Raw genomic sequence first — 25491 nt, forward strand, 5'->3', positions numbered from 1 at the left:
ATCAAGTCCCCCACCATCTCAGGGACTGAAACTTTAGCGGCAAATTAAGAAAGAATTTTTTTAACTTACCAATTCAAGCAAACACTTCCCAACAATGGATTGCCAAACCTTTGTGCAATCCTTGGACTATGACTGTTTCACAGACACGTAACTGTAAATCTAATTTAAAAGTCACTATTGAATGTTAATAGACACCCCAAAGTATTCCGCCATTTTTTTACACGCTGGGACTCATTCCCAGAAAGAGCCAACAATTCTTTAGCTGGACAGTAGAATCTCGAGAGAACAGCTCCTGGGCTCAACAAGCAGCAACGCCCAATGGAAGCAGTTGGCGGCGGGACTGGGTGGGGCAAGGGCAGAAAACAAAAAAGCCCACTGACTCTCCCACTTCACACACACTGTCAGAAATCACAGGGCCTCAGTACTGGTAGTGACCCACAGCAGTTTCATCAAGAGAACCACACTTGATGAACAGATCTTGCACACCAGAATTACAATTTAAACAAAAACAAACAATTACGAATACCACAAATTTACTCAGGCAAAGTTAAACAAGATAATCCAGTTAATAGCAATGATTTAATCCCTTTGATCAAGTCCTCCACCATCTCAGAGGCGGAAACTTAAAGGGTAAATTAAGGAAGAGAATTTTTAAAATTATCAATTCAAGCAAACAGTTTCCAACAATGGATTGCCTAGCCGTTGGGCAATCCCTCGATGATGAGTTGTTCACAGGCACATAACTGTAAATTTAATTTCTAAGTCTTTGCTGAATGCGAATGGACACCCTGGAGTATTCAGCTATTTCTTACAGCTCGTTCCTTGACAGAGTCAATAATTGTTTAACTGGACAAAAGAAAAACTGAAGAGAACAGCTGCTGGTATCACCGAGCAGCAGCTCCCACTGGAAGCAAAGTTGCAGGGGTGGGGGAGCACAACGGCATAAAACAAAAAAATCCGACTGACTCTCCCATTATAAGCACTGTCTGAATGTGCAGGGGTTCAGTCCTCTCAGTGACCGACAGCAGTTTCACCAGCAGAATCAGATTGTTGGGAGCACTGGTGCGCCCGCTGGTGCTTCTGCATGGTGCAGAATGATGAGAACCTCCGCTTCCACTCGGGGCAGGTGAACGGCCTCTCCCCGGTATGGCCCCACCTGTGCCTCAGCAGGTGGGAGGAATTGCTGAAGGCCTTCCCGCACTCTGGGCAGGGGAAGGGCCTCTCGCCCGGATGGACCCGAAGGTGGGATGCCTGGGTAAAGCCTTTCCCACACTTGAGGCAGGAGAATGGGCTCTCCCCGGTGTGAACCCGCTGTTGCCTCAGCAGGGCAGAGGTATCGTTGAAGGCCTTCCCATACTTGGAGCAGCTGAAGGGCTTCTCCAATATGTGGACCCGGCGGTGGGTCAGTCGGAAGGAGGAATAGCTGAAGGCCTTCCCGCATTCGGGGCAGGAGAATGGCCTCTCGCCTGGGTGGACCCCCTGGTGCCTCTGCAGAAAGTAGGAACTGCTGAAGGTCTTCCCGCACTCAGGGCCGGAGAACAGTCTCACCCCGGTGTTACTGCGCTCATGAGTCTCCAGGTCAGATGGGAAACGGAAGCCTTTCCCACAGTTGCCACATTTTCATGGCTTCTCCACGGGACGGGATTCCTTGGGTTTCTCCATGACCGAAGCATCAGCTGCACACAAACGCGTGTACAGCACCTCCCTTCCGTGAATTCCATTTCCCAGTCTGTATAACTTTTACTGGCTCCACAATCAGAGTACTGCAATAGTCGGGTCTCTCTACCAGTCTCACTGATACTGAAAACGTACTGAAAGAGGAACCAAAAAGCTTGGTTCCTTCTCACAGAATCATAGTCGAAAATTGTTATAGTCCCGATGGATTCAGTGACTGCCAGACATTGACGTGAAATTGAGGACTGCAAATGCTGGAGAGTCAGAGTCAAAGCACAGCAGATCAGGCAGCATCTGAGGAGCAGCAGAGTCAATGGTTCAGGCAAAGCTCTTCATCTATTGATATTGAAACTTCCGTCTGCAGATCTTCAAATAATCTGTAAAAAGAGATGACAAAAGTCATCACTGTCAGTCCAGGTTGGAAATTCCAAACAAGCAATTCTACTTTCTGCAGAACATTCTTTTCTTTTTCCACAAAATTGAAAGCACCATCCCACCCCTTCTCACCCCTCTATTCTCACTCCGCTCAAACTAATCCTCCCGACGGTACTGATTCAGGATCCTACAGAGACCGAAAAGTGAAAACATCAAGATAGACACCTCTGAATTTTGGATACCTCCATCTGAGAGTTAGTATCTTTCACGACATCGAGGAGTGAGTAAGTCTGATTTTGGGAAGCAAAAAAAAGTGTCAATTCAGGATGAACCTTCAATGCAGCTTCTTGAGAAACAACCAGACATGAAATAGTTAACATCTGGGGACGTGGAAGTGGGGAGGTGGAGGAAATGTGATATCAAGGCATTGACACTGACATCAGACAGAAACTAAACACACAGGCAGGGCAAACATTACAGGCAAGCCAGAGTCACAGAGATACACAGCACAGAAACAGGTCCTTCAGTCCAACTCATCCGTGCCGACCAGATAGCCGAAATTAATCTCGTCTCATTTACCAGCACTTGGCCATATCCCTCTGAACTCTTCCTATTCATATACACATCCAGATGCCTTTTAAATGTTATAATTGGACCTACATCCACCACTTCCTCCGGCAGATCATTCCTTACACTTGCCTCCCTCACCCCAAACATAATATCGTCCTGTTCTGGACTTTTCCCATCACAGGGAAATGACCTTGTCTATTTATCCTATCCATGCCTCTCACGATTTTATAAACGTCTGTAAGATTACCCCTCAGCCTCTGGTATACCGGGGAAAACAGCTCAAGCAATGCACTGCGTTTACTTTTAGCTTCACACTCACAGAACCTTACTCCCGTGTAAAACATTGTTTCCCTCCCACACACTTTCCATGGGAAAACCAAAGAGTGCTGAGACTCTGGAGTTGGGGGAATGCCACGTAGAATTCCTGCAATGTGGAAACACGCCATTCAGCCCAACAAGTCCACATCGACCATCCAATGCGTAACCCATGTGGACACATTCCCCTATCCCATTCCACTACACTTACTGCACACTATGAACCCATTTAGTATGGCCACTTCTCCCGAAACTGCACATCTTTAGATTTTGGGAGGAAACCAGAACACACGGAGGAAACCCAGCAGACACGGCAGGGAGAATGTGCAAACTCCACACAGACAGTCGCCCCAAGGCTGGAATCGAAAGCGGATCCCTGGTGCTGTAAGGCAGCAGTGCGAACCACTGATCCATCATGCTGCCCATGTGTGCAGAAAGAGGTGGGAGCTGGGAACTTTGTTAATTGTACCACACAGTGGATTGTTGAGTAAGGTTAAATCTCACGGGATCCAGGGAGCGCTAAACCAACTGGGTACAAAATTTAGAAGCACGTTGTTGTAGATGCTGGAATCCTTCCTGAAAACAACAAATGCTGGAGATCACAGTGGGTCAGGCAGCGCTGTGCTACTTTATGCCTGGACAGTGTGGACGTGGAGATGATGTTTCCACTCGGAGAAGGGTTGAGGATGCCAAGTCATTGAGGGCATTTAAAACAGAGATAGGTTCTTGATTAGTAAGGGGTCAAGGGTTATGAGGAGAGGGCAGCATAATGGGATAGGGAAACATATCAGCCATGATCGACTGGTGGAGCAGACTCGATGGGCCAAATGGCCTCATCCTGCCCCTGTGTATTATGGTCTTAAAGCTGGGCAGATGACTTAAAGGGTTATCATAAACTATTTCAGAATCCTGAAGAGGAGTTGTTGGACTCGAAACTTTAACTCTGCTTTCTCTCCACAGATGCTTCCAGTCCTGCTGAATTTTGGCAGTGTTCTCAGTTTTTGTTTCAGATTTCCAGCATCCACAGTTCTTTGTCTTCTTTATAAAATTCATTCCTTGCCCTTCCCATGTGTCTGGAACTTCATCTCCCTGATCTACAAACTGTTCACTTACCCTAGAAATGACCACTTCCTCCTTATCAAAGTAGACCCCTTTGTTGCAAAATGATTGTTCAAATCTGTGACAAAAATTATTGCATTCGTAATTACTTTCACCAAGGACTCTCAATATCTCAGGCCAGAACACAGCTAGATTGTTTCAGACGGTACATTTATGTGATTTGATGCAATTCCCTATTCCTGACTTTACCAGCGTGTTGCTGGGAATGGAGGGTTTGAATTAAGCAGAAGCTGGGACATTTTTCCAATGGAGCCGAGGAAGTTGACAGATAAGTTTAGAGATTTTTAAAATCAGGACGGGTATAGATAAGGTGTTATTTCCAGGAGGCTCAGAATATTTTATTGCTCCAGAAGGTGTAAAAGGGGGTCAAAGCTTCAACAGAAATCGAGCAGAGCTGAGAACAGACAACATTTAAATCTGTGGGAACAGGGAGATCAGAGGACAGAGAAATCAGGACTTGAAATCCGAGCTGACCCCAGACTACCATGCTATCAGTGCTTTGATTAGCAGTGCCCACCCTCTACCGTTACTGAGCTTCTCACTCGACTTGAATGCCACGTATTCCCTCGATATTCCAGATCCAACCCTTGTCATTCTGAAGCCATAGCTCTGTATGGAGTCTCAGATCATAATTATTCTCTTCAATGTGTGCAGTCAATTAATTCGCTTTTGTTACAATGCAGCACACATTCACATACTGAGCTTTTAGTTTTATTTTTTGTGATGGTTAGAATCCAGTTTTGCTTTCTAGTACATTTATTCTCCTTGTCCCTTTCTATCATTCTCTGGTGTTTGGTTTCCACATCACTACATTGCTCACTGGCCTTGATTTGGATTGGCGATTATAAATTGCCCAGTGTCCAGGGATGTACAGGTTAGGTGGATTAGCCATGGGAAACGCAGGGTTATGGTTTCAAAGTAATAGAAGGAGTAGGCCATTTGGCCTATCGACCCTGCTCCGCCATTCATTAAAATCATGGCGGATCGATCAATCGTCTCAGCTCCTCCTAATTGCATTATCCCAACTTCCTTTAATTCCCTTACCACGCAAAAAAACCCATCCAACAGTGTCTTACTGAAGCTGCCTCTACTGCTTCCTTGAACACAGAATTCCATTAATTTACCATTAACCTCATAGGTCCTGCCCTGAGTTACCTCATCAAAATGCAACAGCTCGTATTTGTCTAAATTAAACTCAATCCACTACTCCTTGGCCCATCGACTCATCTGATCAATTATAATTTATATTAAACTTTCTTTCCTACCTTATTCATTAAAAGCTGAAAATCTCCATCCCACACTCTCACCCTCCATTCTCACTTTGTTGAATCTAATCACGGATGTCCTCATCCTGAAGGGTTTGGTTCATGCTGATTAACAGGTCCACATTCAAGCGGGATCTAACTGAACCGTACAGAACAATGAACGGCCTGGACAGAGTGGACATTGGGAAGGTGTTTTCATTGGGAGGAGAGACTAATACCCATGGGCATAGCCTAATCATAAAGGGAGAATGGAGATTAGGAGAAATTTCTTTAGCCAGAGAGTGGTGAATCTATGGAATTCATTGTCACAGAAAACTGTGGAGGCCAGGTCACTGAGTATGTTAAACATTGAGATAGAGATGTACAGCACAAAAACAGACTGTTTGGTCCAACTTGTCCATGCCGACCAACTATCCCAACCCAATCTTGTCCCACCTGACAGCACACTGCCCCATATTCCTCCAAACCCTTACTTTTCATACACCTACCCAAATGTCTTTTAAATGTTGCAATCGTACTCGCCTTCACCACTTCCTCTGGCAGATCATTCAATAAACGTACCATCCTCTGCGTGAAAAAGTTGCCCCTTAGATCTCTTTTGTATCTTTCCCCTCTAACACGAAACCCATGCCCTCTCGTTCTGGACTCCCCCACCCAAGGAAAAGACTTTGTCTATAAATCCCATCTATGCCTCTCATGATTTTATACACGTACAGTTACGACGTTTAAAAGACATTTGGATAAGTACATGAATACGAAAGGTTGGAAGGTTTATGGGCGAAACACTGGTAGGTGCGACGAGTTTAGTTTGAGAACATACTCAGCATGGACTAGTTGGATGAAGGGTCTGTTCAGTGCTGTCTGACTCTGTGACTGACCTGTACTGGTCATAAAACCATTTTCGAACCTCCCCCCATAAGCATCCACTTCTGTGTTGTTCAAAACTCAGATGAACTTAGCCTTGAATATGTTCAATGACCCCACTTCTGAACTCAATTCCTCTTCGTAATATATCACTTGCCTTGCTCATTGCCTGATGCATCTGCCCGACAACTGGCATTGACTGGTGTGGAGGTACTCTGAGACCCCTTAGTACATCCATACATCATTCCTGATGAAGGGCTTGTGCCCGAAACGTTCCCTGTCCTTCTCCTCAGATGCTACCTGACCAGTGACACATCTCCGTGCTTTTCCAGTGCCACATTTTTCGACTTTCACCTCTAGTCATCACTTTCTCCACATTTCAATGCATCACCATTTAATCAATGCACTGCCTGTTTAAAAAAAAACAGCAAAGGCTATAATTTCACATTGCGGTACTGCACTTGCCATGTGTTTGTCAATTGAGACACAGACCTGGACCAACTTCAGGAAGAGGCAAAAGACTGAGTTCTGAGCAAAAACCGTAGTACACTCAAAACGTCGGCTCTGTTTACCTTTCCACAGATGCTGCTCGACCCGTTGGCTTTCTGCAGTATTCTCTGTGTTTGTTCGACACAAATGCTGCTTTCCATTAAAGAACTTCAATCCCTGTCCTCTGGTAACTGACCCTAGTCAGTGGCAATAGATTCTTCTGATCATTAACCTGCCCATTCACACCACGTCTTCTCCCATCATTGCCAACAGGCCCTGGAAATCTCCAGTTCACCTTGTTTGCTCCAAAGAGAACATTCCCAAACTTGGGAATGTCTCCACAAAATGGAAATTGCTCATCCCTGGACATGATGCAAATGTTCCAATGGGGAAGAGGTCTTAGCAAAATATTGTCAGTTAGCAGGTGCAAAAATGTTCAGGAAGTAAAACACAAATCCCAGTCTCCAGCTTTGTGAATCTTTAGAAACTCTTTGGGAAGTGGAATTAGAGGAGAATGAAGGATGAACTGACGGACTGAGCAGACACCGTCCCCTTGTTTAAGAGGCTGATTGACTCTGATATTCTCGGGACAGGAACTGACCCGAGACATTGAAAGAATTCTCTGTACATCAGGAATTCAAACCCATTCTCGGCTCGGGGCCAATGAGAAAATTCGGGAAGAGGCAAAACACTGAAAGGATCGGAGGGCGATGGCCCCGGTGTAGGAGAGCTCGTTCCGAGTGACATGGATGTGCCTGCAGATGGTGGGATCAGGCTGTCCCCATGTCTCCATAATGAATGTCCAAGGCTTTATTCTGAAAAAGTAAAACTGATAGAGGAGAATGGTAATTTTGGGCGGGGCGGGTTGAATTATGAATTTATTAGTAGGTTCCTCAAAGACATTGTGCAGGCGGTCGCCGGGGTGGTCTCTGTGGCGCAATTGGTCAGCGCGTTCGGCTATTAACTAAAAGGTTGGTGGTTCGAGACCACCCAGAGACGCAGTGTTTCTTGTTCTCGCTCCTACCGCTTTCTTGGCTGCGAAAATGCACGTTTTTAATGGTTTCAGGAAAATGTTTCCCAAACGGAAATCTTCTCCACTGAGGCAGTAAAAAGGGGTTTCTGAATTGATTGAATTTCTAACGTAAAGGACTACGGATGCTGAGAATCCGAGACAGAAAACGAAACTTCTGGAGAAACTCAGCAGGTTTGGATGGACTTGGATGAGGAAAAAAACGAGTTCTGAAATGTTGTCTCTGATTCTCCTTCCAAAGATGCTGCCTGGCCTGTTGAGTTGCTCCTGCAATTTCTGTTTTTGTTTTTAACTGAACGTCCATTTCATCTTTCGGGATGAAACACCCAGACTCGCCATTTGCAGATATTTAACTCTTTGGAAACCTGTGAAGTGATTGGATTCAAACAAATTGAGCAATGATTCACTCTTTCTCAGCTCCACAGGCAGAGAGACCTGGGAAATGAAGCTGTCAGTGTGGTTCTGTATTGATGGGCCGAGTGGTGAATGCGATGGACACGAAGTCCATTGCGGTTCCCCCACACAGGTGTGAACCTTGCCGACTACAGTTGAGAAACGACATCAAAAGAAAAGGGAGATTGCTCCACGTTTTTTTTTAAATGCAAATCAGTGGAGGGGTTGAAATATTTCAATCACATTGGGACTGGTCGGGAATCTGTAGCCCACTCCCTGTCAGGGTGGAACAAGCAGATACCCGCAGAGCTGCTTTTGAGGCTCTGAGCCAAGAGTTTGGAAATGAGACTAGAAAAGTGAGGGGCGTGAAGTCGTGATCGAAGTTAAGCAGGCACCTGAGGACAAGGGTGTTTTATTTGCCTGTGAAAGATACTGCTTCACAAAGTTGGGACTATGGAAGGGAAGCATTGTTGACGGTGATTATCTTTGGCTGTTCCTCTTGTGAATGTTCCCATTGCTGCCCATGTCCGTGTTAACGTCAGAACTCTGCAGCATGGTAGCGCCAGACACGCACAGGGCCGGGGCGCAATGGATGATGCATCTGACTCCACTGACCTGTTTGAAATGCAGCTCACAGCTTCTTCACACACCCCAATTAATCTTTCTCATTGTCCTGAAGCCGGCATACGGTTTGAATTCCCGAACTGCGGGAATGAGAATCCTTTCACTGTCTCGCGTCAGGAAATGTCCCTGAGAACATCAGAGTCCCGTCACAGCGCTGTAAGAGGAGAGGAAGCTGAAATAGCCCCACACGCTGCTCACGGGCACATTTCACTTTCCCCCAACTCACCGCCCCAATCACTGCGGCTCCTGGGAGTGGAAAGGGAACAAACACCAAAACCCAGTCTCAGCTTTGTAAGTCTTCAGGAAATAGGAAAACAGTCCATCCCTTCGGTTCTTCCATCCTGGGCTGACTGCGTTGATTTTAAATGGCTGTCCAGTCAGTGCCGATTCGTTTTGGCTAAAAAAAATCTTCCTTATCTCATCCCAGCATTTCTTGCCACAGAGAACTGTGTGGCAGAGTTCATGTATATATTTCCTTATATGGTATTTTGTAAGTAACATTCGTTTTCCGGTTGTTTGTATCGGGTATTTCAGGTTCATTAGCCGCTGTTTAAGTGTGTTGGTAGGTTTATGGGCTACCATGATGCTGAGAGGGTTGATTTTTCTGGACATCATTTCCCAGATGTCTTTAATGTAAAGTAATGTGGCTAGGGTTTCTGTAGACGTTGTGTCTCCTTGTGTCAGTTTGTTGATGTGAAATCGGCACACTGGGTTTATTGGGTAGGCAAAAGTGAGGACTGTAGATGCTGGAAACCAGAGTTTAGATCAGAGTGGTGCTGGAAAAGCACAGCAGGTCAGACAGCTTCCGAGGAGCAGGAAAGTCGACGTTTCCGGCAAAAGCCGTTCATCAGGAATAGAGGCAGGACGCTTCCAGGGGTGGCGAGATAAATTGGGGGGTGCTGGGCCAAAGGTAGCAAAGAGTACAATAGGTGAATGGGGGTGGGGACGCAGGTGACAGGTCAGAGAGGAGGGTGGAGCGGATAGGTGTGAAGGGAGATTGACAGGTCCTGAGGACAGCGCTCAGCTGGAAGGTTGGAACTGAGGTAAGGTGGGGGGAGGGGAAATGAGGAAACTGGTGCAGTCCACATTGATGTCCTGGGGTTGAATGTATCCGAGGCAGAAGTTGGGACGTTCTTCCCCCAGACATCGGGTGGGGAGGGAGGGGCGATGGAGGAGGCCCAGGTCCTGCATGTCCCTGGCAGAGTGGGAGGGGAGGTTGAAATGTTGGGCCACAGGGCGATGGGGTTGATTATTGCGGGTGTCCTGGAGATGCTCCCTCAAACGCTGTGACTTGACTCTGCGACGGGGCTCCAGTCTCCCCACTGTAGAGGAGACCGCATCGGGAGCAATGGATACAAGAAACAACTTTGGTGGAAGCCTTCGAACTCCCGTGACCCGGGTTCGATTTCCGGGCAGGGAAGCAATTTTCAGTAGAGCTGTCAAACTTCGCTGCCATCTCCCTGGTGGTCTAGTGGTTAGGATTTGGCGCTTTCACCGCTGCGGCCCGGGTTCGATTCCCGGTCAGGGAAGCAATTTGCAGTGTGTTTTTTGGGCTGCCCATTCTCCTTAAATGCGCTGGGGAGTTACTTATTGGTCTTCGTAGTCACTGGGTGCTGCACTGTGTTGTGGTTCGTTGGAATAGTACCCTCGTTCAGATTTGTTTGTACGTGTAGGGATGATTACTTCTGTAGCTAAGTACTTGGTTCACGTGTGTTGCTTTCCTGCAGAGGCTGTTTTGAATTTATCATTGACTGTTCGGTCGACTGTGACATCGAGAAATGGCACTTTGTTGTTGTTCTCCTCTTTTGTGAATTTTATGCCAGGAAGGAGATTGTTGATGGTGTTGTAGGTTTCCTCTAATTTGTTTCATTTTTTGATGACAGAAGTGTTTCATGGGCGTTTCGTTGATTTGTTTGTAGGGCTTGTTACTGAATATGAAGTGGGTGGTAAGGCACAGTTCCACGAGGTTGACAGTGTTATCTTTGCTACTGAAGTTGGTTCTGTGTTTTTGTCTTTAGTTCTTCGAGTAGTGTCTTCAGTTTTCTTTGGCGACGTTGATGTTAATGGATGTGAACAGGGCTGTTATGTCAAAGGACAACATTATTCCATCCTCTTCTATCTTCGTGTCTTTGGTGTTCGGGAATTCTTGGATGGAGTAAATGGAGTGGAGTGAATCTTCGACTTGGTGTTTTAGTCCTCAGTGGAGGCCTTTGACTAGTCTGTATATTGGTGTTCCAAGTAGTGAGACGATGGCCTGAGGGGGGCTCCTAGTTTGAAAAAGAGGAGAACAACAATAAACTGCATTCTTAGATGTCACAGTAGAGCGAACAGTCAATGGGGAACTTCAAACTAGCATCTACAGAAAAACAACACACACAAACCAAATACTTAACCACAGAAGCAATCATCCCAACACCCACAAACGAAGCTGCATTAGGACATTATTTCAACGAGCCACTACACACTGCAGCACAGAGAAACTACAAGAGAAATACGTATATAGTGTATTTAAAGAAAACGCGTCCCCAATAAACCCATTCCGCCGATTTCTCAGTGATGCTTCCAAGCTGACTCACAAAAATTCGGTTTGTCCCTCCATTCTCTCCTGTTTGTTTTTTGTGGGTTTTGAAAGCTTTCCTAATCCTCTGACTGAGTATTAGAGTTGGGAAGGTAAAACAATGACTGCAGATGCTGGAAACCAGATTCTGGATTAGTGGTGCTGGAAGAGCTTATCTCTCCATGCTTCAGGCTCACTGCCTTTATTCCTGACGAAGGGCTTTTGCCTGAAACGTCGATTTCGAAGCTGCTTGGATGCTGCCTGAATTGCAGTTGCGAAGTTATGTTGTGGCTGTACAGGACATTGGTGAGACCACTTTTAGAATATTGTGTGCAATTCTGGTGTCCCTCCAATCAGAAGGATATGGTGAAATTTGAAAGGCTTCTGAAGCACCAATGGGTCCACAGAGGGGAAGAGGCCCTTCTGCTGCCCTGAGTGTGGGAAGGCCTTCAGTGATTCCTCTGCCCTGCTGACGGACCAGTTGGTCCACACCGGGGAAGGTTGTTCTCTGGCCCCAAGTGCGAGATGGCCTTCAGCAGTTCTTCCCATCTGTTGAGACACCAGTGGGTCCACACTCAGAGGCCGTTCTTCTGCCCCAACTGCAGGAGGGGCATTGCTCTTTCCTCTGACGTACTGGCCCATTGGTGTGTCCAAATGGTAGAGAGGTCGTTCAGTTGCCCTATGTGCAGGAAGGCCTTCAGCAATTCCTCGGCCCTGCTGAGGCACCAGTCTATCCACACTGGGGAGAAGCCGTTCTCCTGACCCGAATGTGGGAAGGTCTTTACCTGCTCCTCCACACTGCTGAATCACCAGCTGGACCACACGGGGGTTTGGGGGGGTGGAGGGGGGGGAGAGTGGCGGAGGAGGGGAGGCCATTCTGCTGCCCTAAGTGCGGGAAGGCCTTCAGCAATTCCTCTGCCCTACTGAAGCACCAATGTGCCCACACGTGGGAGATGCCCTCCAGCTGGACCGAGTGTGGGAACAGGTTCATGTTTTCCTACAACTTGCAGAAGCACCAGCGGGGGCACCAGCGCTTCCAGCAATCAGATCCTACCAGTGATGATGCCTTCAGTCACCTCCCAGGTCTGAACCTCCTGCCAGTTCTGACAGTGGGTGCAGTGGGAGAGTAGGTGGGCTGTTTTAGACTTCTGCTGGACTGCAATTGCCTTCCCGACACCCCACAATCACAACTCCATGGTGGATCAAGGTTAGCACTGCTGCCTCATGGCACCAGGAACCCAGGAATAATTCCACCCTTGGGAGTCTGTGTGCAAGTTATGGAGGGTAGGAAAATGGATCTGAGTGGGTTAGTTTTCAGAAGATCAGTGCAGATGTGTTCGGCTGAAGGACCAGTTTCCACATTGTGGGGCTTCTATGATTCTATGAGCTTTGCCTTCAGTGGACATTGTTGCTCATTGAGCCCGGGACTGCACATTGCCAATGAAATGATCCAGAGAAACCTAAGACCGCAAGACCATCGGTGAAGAAGTTTGGCCTACTCTGTCATTCGTTATTAACAAAAGTATTGGATGAGATTAGCTACAGTGTGGAAACAGGCCATTTGTCCCAACAAGTCCACACCGACCCTCTGAAGTGTAACCCATCCAGACCCATTTCCCTCTGACTAATGTACCTAACTCTATGGGCAATTAAGCATGGCCCATCCACATGACCTGCACATCTTTGGTTTATGGAAGAAAACAGGACCACCCAGAGAAAACCCACGCAGACATTGGGAGAATGTGCAAATTCCTCACAGACAGCCACCCAAGGCTGGAATCAAATCTGGGTCCCCGGCACTGTGAGGCTGCAGTGGTAATCACGGAGCCACTACACATTGCAACCCGAAGTTGGCAAGCAGGAGGTTGGGAGAATACAGCAAGCCAGGCAGCACCAGGATGTGGAGTAGTCAGCGTTTTGGGTATTAACCCTTCTTCATGACTGAAAGAGTGACTTATCTATGAGAAAAGATTTACATGAATGTTGCTGGGGGTTGGAGGGTTCGAGCTGCAGGGAGCGGCTGAATAGCGTGGGGTTGTTTTCACTGGAGCATCGGAGGCAGAGAAGTGACCTAATAGCGGTTATAAAATCATGAGGGGCATGGACAGTGTAATAGACAATGTCCTTTCCTTGATGTGGGGGAATCCAGAACTAGAGGGCATAAGTTTAGGGTAAGAGGCGAAACAAATTAAAGGGACAACTTCTTCATTCAGAGGGTGGTATGCCTATGAAATGAGCTGCCAGAGTATATGGGTCAGGTGCTGTCAAATGGGATTAGATTAATATAGGATATTAGGTCAGCATGGACAAGTGGGACCGAAGGGTCTGTTTCAATGCTGTATGTATCTCTGACTACTGGTCCTGATCTAAGTTTAAAATAGAGTCCAAGTAACTTTGAATAGTTCAATCTTGTTGAGCTCACCTCCTGAAAAGTTTCAGATGAATCCCTCTGAGAGATACTGTTTAAACATGCTGAGTTGGACAAAGTATCCCATCAAGTTCAACACAAACCTAGAGTTGAAGAAGTCAGAAGTCAGAACACCAAAGGGACCAAAACTGATCACAATATTCCAGGTGCGGCCTCATCAACGTCCTGTAGAACTACAACATAACTTGCCAACATCTATACTCAGTTCCCTAACTGATGAAGGCCAGTGTGCTGAAACCTTTCTTCACTGCCTTGTGTACCGATGTAATCAGAGATATAGGACCTACTTTAAACTGATCCACGATCCAGCTGCTGGGAGCACAGAAGTAGAGAATTGTTGCGTGAGTGGGCTGGGTAGATAATCCAGAGTCGATGGGTAAAAACCATGTGATTCTATTGCTCAATGTCTCTGTAAGCTGCTTTCATATACAAAGGTTCTCTGTTCTGTATCCTGCCTTTGCATCTGCATCCCAAAGCTTCTTCAGTGGAGGCGTGGCCGCTGGAGCCCAGGAGTTCAACAACCCCCCGGCGCTGGAGGAAGGTCCAAGCTCCAAGAAGCGAGGGGTGGGGGGTAAGGCTGGAAGCTGGATCTGCTCAATGCTTGTATTTTTAACTCATTTAAATGGTACCTACTGTATGGGGGTATGGTTTACATTAAAACCGAAGGATCATATCAGAGTGTTTATATTTAGCAGTGGTAGTTGGTAAAATGCACACTGTGGGGGAGCACTTTCTATGATGCTGCATTTCTCGCCTACTGTCCTTCCCCCATTTTTTATCTCCCATCTTGATTTTATCTTTTTTTGGTCAAATTTCATTTCAGATTCATCAGACTTGCGATTCACTGTGTGCTATTAATTTGTTTGTTCGAATATTTCAAGTCAAAATTAATGCTGTAATTTAATTTCTGATGTCAGAGTTTGACATTGAATGTGCAGGTGTGAATACCAGTAAGTTGTGAAAATAAATCAAGAACTTGTGGTTTTTAACAAAAAGAGCAGTTCACTGATATTCATGGCATCATCTCATTTGGGAGTGATGATTCAAATCTGACCAACAAACCGTTTCATGCAGTCATCCAATTGAATAAAAATTTTCTTTAATTTAATAAAAGAAAATAATTCTGGCAGGCTAAGACTTATGCAATCTATTTATAAGATTTTGTCCATTGCTCACAATATGGTCTCAACCACATTGGGGAAACTGGATGCCAACTAACCGAATATTTCAGGGAACAACTCTTGGACTCTAATTCTAACCGACACACCGCCCTGTGGCTGAACACTTTATCCCACCCTCCTCTTGCTTATCTCTCCACGTTTCAGACTCACTGCCTTATTCCTGATGAAGGGCTTTTGCCCGAAACGTCGATTTCGCTGCTCGTTGGATGCTGTCTGAACTGCTGTGCTCTTCCAGCACCACTATTCCAGTATTTGGTTGTCAGCATCTGCAGTCATTGTTTTTACCACTTTAACTCCCCCTTCCATTCCACCAAGGACATGCAAGTCCTGGGCCTCGTCCACTGCCAACCTCTTCCTACCCGACACTTGTAGGAAAAACACCTCAACTTCTGCTTTAGGACCCTCCAACTACATGGTATCAATGCAGATTTCATCAGTTTCCTTATTTCCTCTCCCCCACCTTGTCCCAGATCCAACCTTCCAATTCGACACCAACCTCTTGACCTGTCATACCTGTCCACCTTGCTTCTCACCTATTTGCTCCACCCTCATCTCTGACCTATCACCATCAATCCCTACCTCCATCTACCTGTTGCACTCCCAGCTGCCTTCCCTCCAGCCCCACTTCCTTCCCATTTATCTCTCAGCCCCCTTGGGCCACCCTTTATTCCTGATGAAGAGCTAATGCTCTAAACCAAGACTGTGATGAAGCAACATCCTCAACAAATAGGAAATAGCTCCCAAGTCAGATTTCATCCCCTCTTCTGTTTCCCAGTTCTTTCAGAAATAAGGAATGTCTTTTTCTTCCACTAGAAAGTGGTCTTCCACTTTGCGCTATCTGAAGTGTTATCCCTCACCACTCCTTCAGCCACCTTTTAAGAATCCTTTCAACCTGTTTTTCTAACAATTGTGGAGGTGACCAAAAGCAAACATTTCACTTCTCCTCAATGTCCCATTTCTCCTCCTAAGAGCCATTTTGTCATGTTGTCTCTGTTACAAACAGCCAAGTGCACTTGGTTTCTGAATTGAAATTTTGCCATTGAAGTGAACAGGATTAATATTTATCGATGGCTAGCTGTGTTTGCACAAACTGTAATTATCCACCAATACGATGTCTTTTGTTCCACCAAAACTGGAAACAATGATCTGTGTTTCTATTGCAGTCCGATGTAGAAAATCATCCCAGCGATCTTCACGTTATTATAGTTTTCTGAGGCCATAACATCATTACGTGGCAGTTTGATGTGACTAAAACCTGGATGGAAATCTCTGGATTCTGTTGTAAAAGTATTGGTATAATGTGATTCACACTGCGCGGTCACCAACTGAACGAAGCAGCTGTGTGTTGAAATCCCGTGATGAACAGTTTGTGTTCGACTTGTCATATTGCGGGGAGCTCAGCATTTCCCCAAACAATGGGCACACCACCTCCCTGACACAGTGTTCACAAATCAAACTGACAGCAAAGATTCATGCGTGATCGAAAGTGTCCACAACTTTTGACACAACAGATATACGGAGTGACGATACTCTTTTCTTCATTGGAAATGTTAGACGTTGATTTTAGCGAGCCTGACGTGATTTGAACACACAACCTTCTGATCTGGAGTCAGACGCGCTATCGTTGCGCCACAAGCTCACAGATGACCCATGCGCTTTATTCATGCTTAAGGGAAGTGATCGCACTACAATGATTTTACGTTCATGTCTGTTCTGTTTCTCCCCCTTCTCCTTCTGTCTCTCGAAACAATTTCCAACTCTCTCTCAATAAAAATCTGAAAGAACTGCGGATGCTGTATATCAGGAACAAAAAACAGGAGTTGCCGGTGACCCTTCCACAGAACAGATGGTGATTGGGAAAATGTCGTTTATATGCAGGAGATATTGTGGGAGGAAGGCGGAGATCAGGACAGAGCCCAAAGCGAGGGAAGAACTGTTGGACAGAAAAAGGAGTTGATAACGATCTGCGTGAGAGAGTGAATAACTGTTAATGGAGACTGTTCGTGGCGAAGTAGTGTGGAATGACAGACTATGTGATAACAAGGCTTGGTGTGTGTGGAAGGGACGAGGATACTATGGAGTTCAGGTCTAGAATTATTGAATTGGATATTGGGACCAGAGGGATGTGTGGTCCCCAAGTGCAATATTCGGTGCTCTTCGTTCTGCTGGTGCTGAGCTTCGCTGGAACACAACAGCAAACCTGAGACAGAGATGTTTGCCAGGGAACAGGATGGGGTGTGGAATTGGCAGGCAACTGGAAGCTCAGGGTCTTTTTTGCAGGCAGAACGTAGATGTTCTGTGCAGCAGTCACCCAGTTTAGGCTTCGCTTTCCCCACTGTAGATGAGGCAACATTGTGAGCAGCAAATGCAGTAGACTGGGTTGTGGGAAGTGCAGGTAAAGGGCCACTTCACCTGGAATGTAAGTTTGGCCCCTTGGATAGCGAGGAGGGAATAGGTAAATGAGCTGGTGTCACACATTCGGCACTTGCAGGGGAAAGTGCAACTCAACCTGCAAGTTTACTTTGAGAAAATCCTGGACTTGAACTCCCAAGTCTCTTTGCATTTCGGATTTCTGCATTTTCTCCCCATAATCTTCTGTTCAAACATTGACTATCTGTGTCAGGGCAGCACCAGTGATTTCCTGACGTATGGATTGTATTTGGGGATATCAAGGAACGTCAGGAACTGTGAGTACCTCAGGAACAATCGTTATTCCTGGGGGAGGCAGAGAGGAATGTGGTGTGATCCTGTAAACTCCAGAACTTTGATAACTTCATGAGTCAGCAATAACTCTTTCTGGACCAAGAAACGAAAGGGCCAATGAGAAACTGCTACAAGGGAGTTAACAAATAACATACATTAACTATCGCTGGGAAGGAGGAGGCAAAACAATGAGCAGTTCCTTTGAACAGATGAGATAATGGTGTTTAATAACTGTGTGACAGAAGGACAATTAATTCTGCCTGTAGAAGGAACGCTTTGGCATAAAGGGGTTAATTGCAGGACAGGCTGTTTCAAACAGGTGGAAAACCCTCAAAGATAAGAAGGCAAGCTACAGACCTGAGGTCTCTAGAGGTGTGGGGAGGTGGTATCCAAATCTAAAGCCCAGCACACTCACGCAGCACTACTCTGCTTCTGGGCTCTCAGCAGCTGGATCCTGCATCAGTTTAAAGTAGGTCCTATATCTCTGACAACATCGGTACACAAGGTAGTGAAGAAAGGTTTCAGCACACTGACCTTCATTGGTTAGGGAATTGAGTATAGATGTTGGCAAGTTATGTTGTAGTTATACAGGACGTTGATGAGGATGCACCTGGAATATTGTGATCAGTTTTGGTCCCCTTGGTGTTCTGACTTCTGACTTCTTCAACTCTGGGTTTGTGTTGAACTTGATGGGATACTTTGTCCAACTCAGCATGTTTAAACAGTATCTCTCAGAGGGATTCATCTGAAACTTTTCAGGAGGTGAGCTCAACAAGATTGAACTATTCAAAGTTACTTGGACTCTATTTTAAACTTACATCAGGACCAGTAGTCAGAGACACGTACAGCATGGAAACAGACCCTTCGGTCCAACTTGTCCATGCTGACCTGATATCCGAAATTAATCTACTCCCATTTGACAACACCTGACCGACATACTCTGGCAGCTCATTTCATATATATACCACCTTCTGCATGAAGAAGTCGTCCCTTTTTATATATTTCGCCTCTCACCCTAAACCTATGCCCTCTAGTTCTGTACTCCCCCAGCCCAGGGAAAAGACCTTGTCTATTACCCTGTCCATGCCCCTCATGATTTTGTAACCGCTATTAGGTCACTTCTCTGCCTCCGATGCTCCAGTGAAAACAACCCCACGTTATTCAGCCGCTCCCTGCAGCTCAAACCCTCCAAGCCCCAGCAACATTCATGTAAATCTTTTCTCATAGATAAGTCACTCTTTCAGTAATGAAGAAGGGTTAATACCCAAACCGCTGACTACTCCACATCCTGGTGCTGCCTGGCTTGCTGTATTCACCCAACCCCCGGCTTGCCAAACTCGGGTTGCAATATGGAGTGGCTCAGTGGTTACACCTGCAGCCTCACAGTGCCAGGGACCCAGGTTTTATTCCAGCCTTGGGTGGCAGTCTGTGAGGAGTGTGCACATTCTCCCAATGTCTGCGTGGGTTTTCTCTGGGTGGTCCTGTTTTCTTCCATAAACCAAAGATGTGCAGGTCTTGTGTATTGGCCATGCTTAATTGCCCATAGAGTAAGGTACATTAGTCAGAGGGAAATGGGTCTGGATGGGTTACACTTCAGAGGGTCGGTGTGGACTTGTTGGGACAAATGGCCTGTTTCCACACTGTAGCTAATCTCATCCAATACTTTTGTGACTAACGAATGGCAGAGAAGGCCAAACTTCTTCTCCGATGGTCTTGCGGTCTTAGGATTCTCTGGATCATTTCATTGGCAATGTGCAGTCCCGGGCTCAATGAGCAACAGTGTCCACTGAGGGCAAAGCTCATAGAATCATAGCACCCCCACAATGTGGAAAAACAGGTCCTTCAGCCGAACACATCTGCACTGATCTTCCGAAGACTAACCCACTCAGATCCATTTTCCAACCCTCCATAAATTGCACACAGACCCCCAAGGGTGGAATTATTCTTGAGTTCCTGGTGCCATGAGGCAGCAGTGCTAACCCTGAGCTACCTTGGGGTTGGGTTTGTGTGGTGTAGGGGAGTCAATTGCATTCCAGCAGAAAACAATAACAGCTCACCTACTCTCCCACTGCACCCACTGTCAGAAATGGCAGCAGATTCAGTCCTGGGGGGTGACCGAAGGCAGCGTCACTGGTGGGATCTGATTGCTGGGAGCGCTGGTGCCCCCGCTAGTACTTCCGCAAGTTGCAGGAAAACATGAACCTCTTCCCACACTCGGGCCAGCTGAAGGGTCTCTCCCCAGGGTGGACACACTGGTGCTTCAGCAGGGCGGAGGAATTGCTGAAGGCTTTCCCACACTTAGGGCAGCAGAATGGCCTCCCCTCCTCCGCCACACTCCCCCCCCCCCCCCCAAACCCCCGTGTGGTCCAGCTGGTGATTCAGCAGTGTGGAGGAGTGGGTAAAGACCTTCCCACATTCGGGGCAGGAGAACGGCTTCTCCCCGGTGTGGATAGACTGGTGCCTCAGCAGGGCCGAGGAATTGCTGAAGGCCTTCCTGCACATAGGGCAACTGAACGACCTCTCTACCATTTGGACACACCAATGGGCCAGAACGTCAGAGGAAAGAGCAATGCCCCTCCTGCGGTTGGGGCAAAAGAACGGCCTCTCAGTGTGGACCCACTGGTGTCTCAACAGGTGGGAAGAACTGCTGAAGGCCATCTCGCACTTGAGGCCGGAGAACAGCCTTCCCCGGTGTGGACCAACTGGTCCGTCAGCAGGGCAGAGGAATCACTGAAGGCCTTCCCACACTCAGGGCAGCAGAAGGGCCTCTTCCCCTCTGTGGACCCATTGGTGCTTCAGAACCCTTTCAAATTTCACAATATCCTTCTGATTGGAGGGACACCAGAATTGCACACAATATTCTAAAAGTGGTCTCACCAATGTCCTGTACAGCCACAACATAACTTCGCAACTCCAATTCAGGCAGCATCCAAGCAGCTTCGAAATCGACGTTTCGGGCAAAAGTCCTTCGTCAGGAACAAAGGCAGTGAGCCTGAAGCATGGAGAGATAAGCTTATCTCTCCATGCTTCAGGCTCACTGCCTTTATTCCTGACGAAGGGCTTTTGCCCGAAACGTCGATTTCGAAGCTACTTGGATGCTGCCTGAACTGCTGTGCTCTTCCAGCACCACTAATCCAGAATCTGGTTTCCAGCATCTGCAGTCATTTTTTTTCCCTTCCCAACTCCAATACTCAGTCAGAGGATTGGGAACGCACAAAAAACAAACAGGAAAGAATGGAGGGACAAACCGAATTTTTGAGAGTGAGCTTGGAAGCATCACTGAGAAATCGGCGGAATGGGTTTATTGGGGACGCGTTCTCCTTAAATATATTATATACGTATTTCTCTTGTGGTCTTCGTAGTTTCTCTGTGCTGCAGTGTGTAGCGGCTCGTTGAAATAATGTCCTGTTGAATCTTCGTTTGTGGGTGTTGGGATGATTGCTTCCGTGGTTAAGTATTTGTGTGTGTTGTTTTTCTGTCGACGCTAGTTTGAAGTTCCCCATTGACTGTTCGCTCTACTGTGACATCTAGAAATGGCACTGTGTTAATTTTCTCCTCCAATTCAAACCAGGAGCCCCCCTCAGACCCAAAGTCTCACCACTTGGTACACCAATATACCGACGAGTCAGTGGCTCGTTGAAATAATGTCCTGATGCAGCTTCGTTTGTGGGTGTTGGGATGATTGCTTCTGTGGTTAAGTATTTGGTTTGTGAGTGTTGGTTTTCTGTAGATGCTAGTTTGAAGTTCCCCATTGACTGTTCGCTCTACTGTGACATCTAAGAATGCAGTTTATTGTTGTTCTCCTCTTTTTCAAACTAGGAGCCCCCCTCAGGCCATCGTCTCACTACTTGGAACACCAATATACAGACTAGTCAAAGGCCTCCACTGAGGACTAAAACACCAAGTCGAAGATTCACTCCACTCCATTTACTCCATCCAAGAATTCCCGAACACCAAAGACACGAAGATAGAAGAGGATGGAATAATGTTGTCCTTTGACATAACAGCCCTGTTCACATCCATTAACATCAACGTCGCCAAAGATAACTGAAGACACTACTCGAAGAACTAAAGACAAAAACACAGAACCAACTTCAGCCTGCAAAGATAACACTATCAACCTCGTGGAACTGTGCCTTACCACCCACTTCATATTCAGTAACAAGCTCTACAAACAAATCAACGAAACGCCCATGAAACACTTATGTCATCAAAAAATGAAACAAATTAGAGGAAACCTACAACACCATCAACAATCTCCTTCCTGGCATAAAATTCACAAAAGAGGAGAACAACAACAAAGTGCCATTTCTGGATGTCACAGTAGACCGAACAGTCAATGATAAATTCAAAACAGCCTCTGCAGGAAAGCAACACACACGAACCAAGTACTTAGCTACAGAAGTAATCATCCCTACACCTACAAACAAATCTGAACGAGGGTACTATTCCAACGAACCACAACACAGTGCAGCACCCAGTGACGACGAAGACCAAAAAGTAACTCTACAGCGCATTTAAGGAGAATGGGCAGCCCAAAAAATACACTGCAAATTGCTTCCCTGACCGGGAATCGAACCCGGGCCGCAGCGGTGAAAGCGCCAAATCCTAACCACTAGACCACCAGGGAGATGGCAGCGAGGTTTGAAAGCTCTACTGAAAATTGCTTCCCTGCCCGGAAATCGAACCCGGGTCACGGGAGTTCGAAGGCTTCCACTAAAGTTGTTTCTTGTATCCATTGCTCCCGATGCGGTCTCCCCTACATTGGGGAGACTGGAGCCCCGTCGCAGAATCAAGTCACAGCGTTTGAGGGAACATCTCCAGGACACCCGCAATAATCAACCCCATCGCCCTGTGGCCCAACATTTCAACCACCCCTCCCACTCTGCCAGGGACATGCAGGACCGGGGCCTCCTCCATCGTCCCTCCCTCCCCACCCGATGTCTGGGGGAAGAACGCCCCAACTTCTGCCTCGGATACATTCAACCCCAGGACATCGATGTGGACTGCACCAGTTTCCTCATTTCCACTCCCCCCACCTTAGCTGAGTTCCAACCTTCCATCTGAGCGCTGTCCTCAGGACCTGTCAATCTCCCTTCCCACCTATCCGCTCCACCCTCCTCTCTGACCTGTCACCTCCATCCCCACCCCCATTCACCTATTGTACTCTTTGCTACCTTTGGCCCAGCACCCCCCCAATTTATCTCGCCACCCCTGGAAGCGTCCTGCTTCTATTCCTGATGAAGGGCTTTTCCCCGAAACGTCGATTTTCCTGCTCCTCGGAAGTTGTCAGACCTGCTGTGCTTTTCCAGCACCACTCTGATCTAAACTCTGGTTTCCAGCATCTACAGTCCTCACTTTTGCCTACCCAATAAACCCAGTGTGCCGATTTCACATCAACAAACAGACACAAGTAGACACAACGTCTACAGAAACCCGAGCACATTACTTTACATTAAAGACATCTGGGAAATGATGTCCAGACAAATCAAACCTCTCAGCATCATGGTAGCCCACAAACCTACCAACACACTTAAACAGCGGCTAATGAACCTGAAATACCCGATACAAACAACCAGCAAACGAATGTTATTTACAAAATACCATACAAGGAAATATATACATGAACTCTGCCACACAGGTCTCTCTGGCAAGAAATGCTGGGATGAGATAAGGAAGATTTTTTTCAGCCAAAACGAGTCGGCACTGACTGGACATCCATTTAAAATCAAGGTTGTCAGCACAGGATGGAAGATCCGAAGGGATGAACAGTTTTCTTATTTCCTGAAGATTTACAAAGCTGAGACTGGGTTTTGGTGTTTGTTTCCTTTCCACTCCCAGGAGGCGCAGTGGTTGGGGCAGTGTGTTGGGGAAAGTGAAATGTGCCCGTGAGCAGCGTGTGGGGCTATTTCAGCTTCCCCTCCTCCGACAGCGCTATGACTTGACTCTGATGTTCTCAGGGACATTTCCTGACGCGAGACATTGAAAAGAGTCTCGTTCCTGCAGATCAGGAATTCAAACCGTGTGCCGGCTTCAGGACAATGAAAAAGATTAATTGGGGTGTGTGAAGAAGCTGTGAGCTGCATTTCAAACAGGTAGGTGGAGTCAGATGCGTCATCCATTGCGCCCCTGGCACTGTGCGTATCTAACGCCACCATGCTGCAGAGTTCTGACGTTATCACGGACATGCGCAGCAATGGGAACATTCACAAGAGGAACAGCCAAAGATAATCACCGTCACTGCTTCCCTTCCATCGTCCCAACTTTGTGAAGCAGTATCTTTCACCGGGAAATAAAACACCTTTATCCTCAGGTGCCTGCTTAACTTCGATCACGACTTCACGCCCCTCACTGTTCTAGTTTCATTTCCAAACTCTTGGCTCATCGCCTCAATAGCAGCTCTGTGGGTATCTGCTTGTTCCACCCTGTCAGGCAGATTCCCGACCAGTGCCAATGTGATTGAAATATTTCAACCCGTCCACTGATTGCATTTTTAAAAAAAACCGTGGAGCAATCTCCCTTTTCTTTTGATGTCGTTTCTCAACTGAAGTCGGCAGGGATCACACCTGCGTGTGGGAACCGCAATGGATTTCATGTCCATCGCATTCACCACTCGGCCCACCAATACAGAACCACACTGACAGCTTCATTTCCCAGGTCTATCTGCCTGTGGAGCTGCGAAAGAGTAAATCATTGCTGAGTTTGTTTGAATCCAATCACTTCACAGGTTTCGAAAGGGTTAAATATCTGCAAATGGCGAGTCTGGGTGTTTCATCCCGAAAGATGAAATGGACGTTCAGTCAAAAACAGAAATTGCAGGAGCAACTCAGCAGGTCAGGCAGCATCTGTGGAAAGAGAATCAGAGACAACATTTCAGAACTCGTTTTTTACCTCATCCAAGTACAGCCAAACCTGCTGAGTTTTTCCAGCAGTTTCGCTTTCTGTCTCGGATTCTCAGCATCCGCAGTCCTTTACGTTCGAAATTCAATCAATTCAGAAACCCGTTTGTGCTGCCTCAGTGGAAAAGATTTCCGTTTGGGAAACATTTACCTGAAACCATGAAAAACGTGCACATTCGCAGCCAAGAAAGCGGTAGGAGCGAGAACAAGTAGCACTCCGTCTCTGGGTGGTCTCGAAACACCAACCTTTCGGTTAACAGCCGAACGCCCTGACCAATTGCGCCACAGAGACAGGTCCCAGCGCGGCTGGCAAAGTGTCTTTGAGGAACCTACTATTCAATTCATAATTCAACCCGCCCCGCCCAAAATTACCATTATCTTCTATCAGTTTTAATTTTCCATAATAAAGCCTTGGACATTCATTATGGAGACATGGGGACAGCCTGATCCCACCATCTGCAGGCACATCCATGACACTAGGAACGAGCTCTCCTACACCGGGGCCATCGCCCTCCAAGCCTTTCAGTGTTTTGCCTCTTCCCGAATTTTCTCATTGGCCCCGAGCCGAGAATGGGTTTGAATTCCTGATGTGCAGAGAATTCTTTCAATGTCTCGGGTCAGTTCATCTCCGGAGAATATCAGAGTCAATCGGCCTCTTAAACAAGGGGACGGTGTCTGGACTGTCTCTGCTCAGTCGGACAGTTCATCCTTCATTCTCCTCGAATTCCACTTCCCAAAGAGTTTCTACAGATTCACAAAGCTGGAGACTGGGATTTGTGTTTTACTTCCTGAACATTTTTCCACCTGCTAACTGACAATATTTTGCCAAAACCTCTTCCCCATTGTAACACATGCATCATGTTCAGGGATGAGCAATTTCCATTTTGTGGAGACATTCCCAAGTTTGGGAATGTTCTCTTTGGAGCAAAGATGGTTAACTGGAGATTTTCAGGGGCTGTTGTCAATGATGGGAGAAGACGTGGTGTTTTCGCTGCTCGTTGGATG

General features: G+C 46.8%; 4 non-coding genes across 4 annotated transcripts; 2 read left to right on the forward strand and 2 right to left on the reverse strand.

Moving 5' to 3' along the window:
• Positions 1-7596: 7596 nt before the first annotated feature.
• Positions 7597-7670, forward strand: trnan-auu (transfer RNA asparagine (anticodon AUU)). Its single transcript has one exon. It is a non-coding gene; the product is annotated as a tRNA-Asn (tRNA).
• Positions 7671-10175: 2505 nt separating this feature from the next.
• trnae-uuc (transfer RNA glutamic acid (anticodon UUC)) lies at positions 10176-10247 on the forward strand. The gene has a single exon. It is a non-coding gene; the product is annotated as a tRNA-Glu (tRNA).
• A 6204-nt stretch (positions 10248-16451) lies between these two features.
• Positions 16452-16523, reverse strand: trnaw-cca (transfer RNA tryptophan (anticodon CCA)). Its single transcript has one exon. It is a non-coding gene; the product is annotated as a tRNA-Trp (tRNA).
• A 5622-nt stretch (positions 16524-22145) lies between these two features.
• trnae-uuc (transfer RNA glutamic acid (anticodon UUC)) lies at positions 22146-22217 on the reverse strand. Its single transcript has one exon. It is a non-coding gene; the product is annotated as a tRNA-Glu (tRNA).
• Between the last annotated feature and the right edge of the window lie 3274 nt (positions 22218-25491).

Source organism: Chiloscyllium punctatum, chromosome 36 (assembly GCF_047496795.1).
Source record: "Chiloscyllium punctatum isolate Juve2018m chromosome 36, sChiPun1.3, whole genome shotgun sequence".
NCBI classification, from domain to species: Eukaryota; Metazoa; Chordata; class Chondrichthyes; order Orectolobiformes; family Hemiscylliidae; genus Chiloscyllium; species Chiloscyllium punctatum.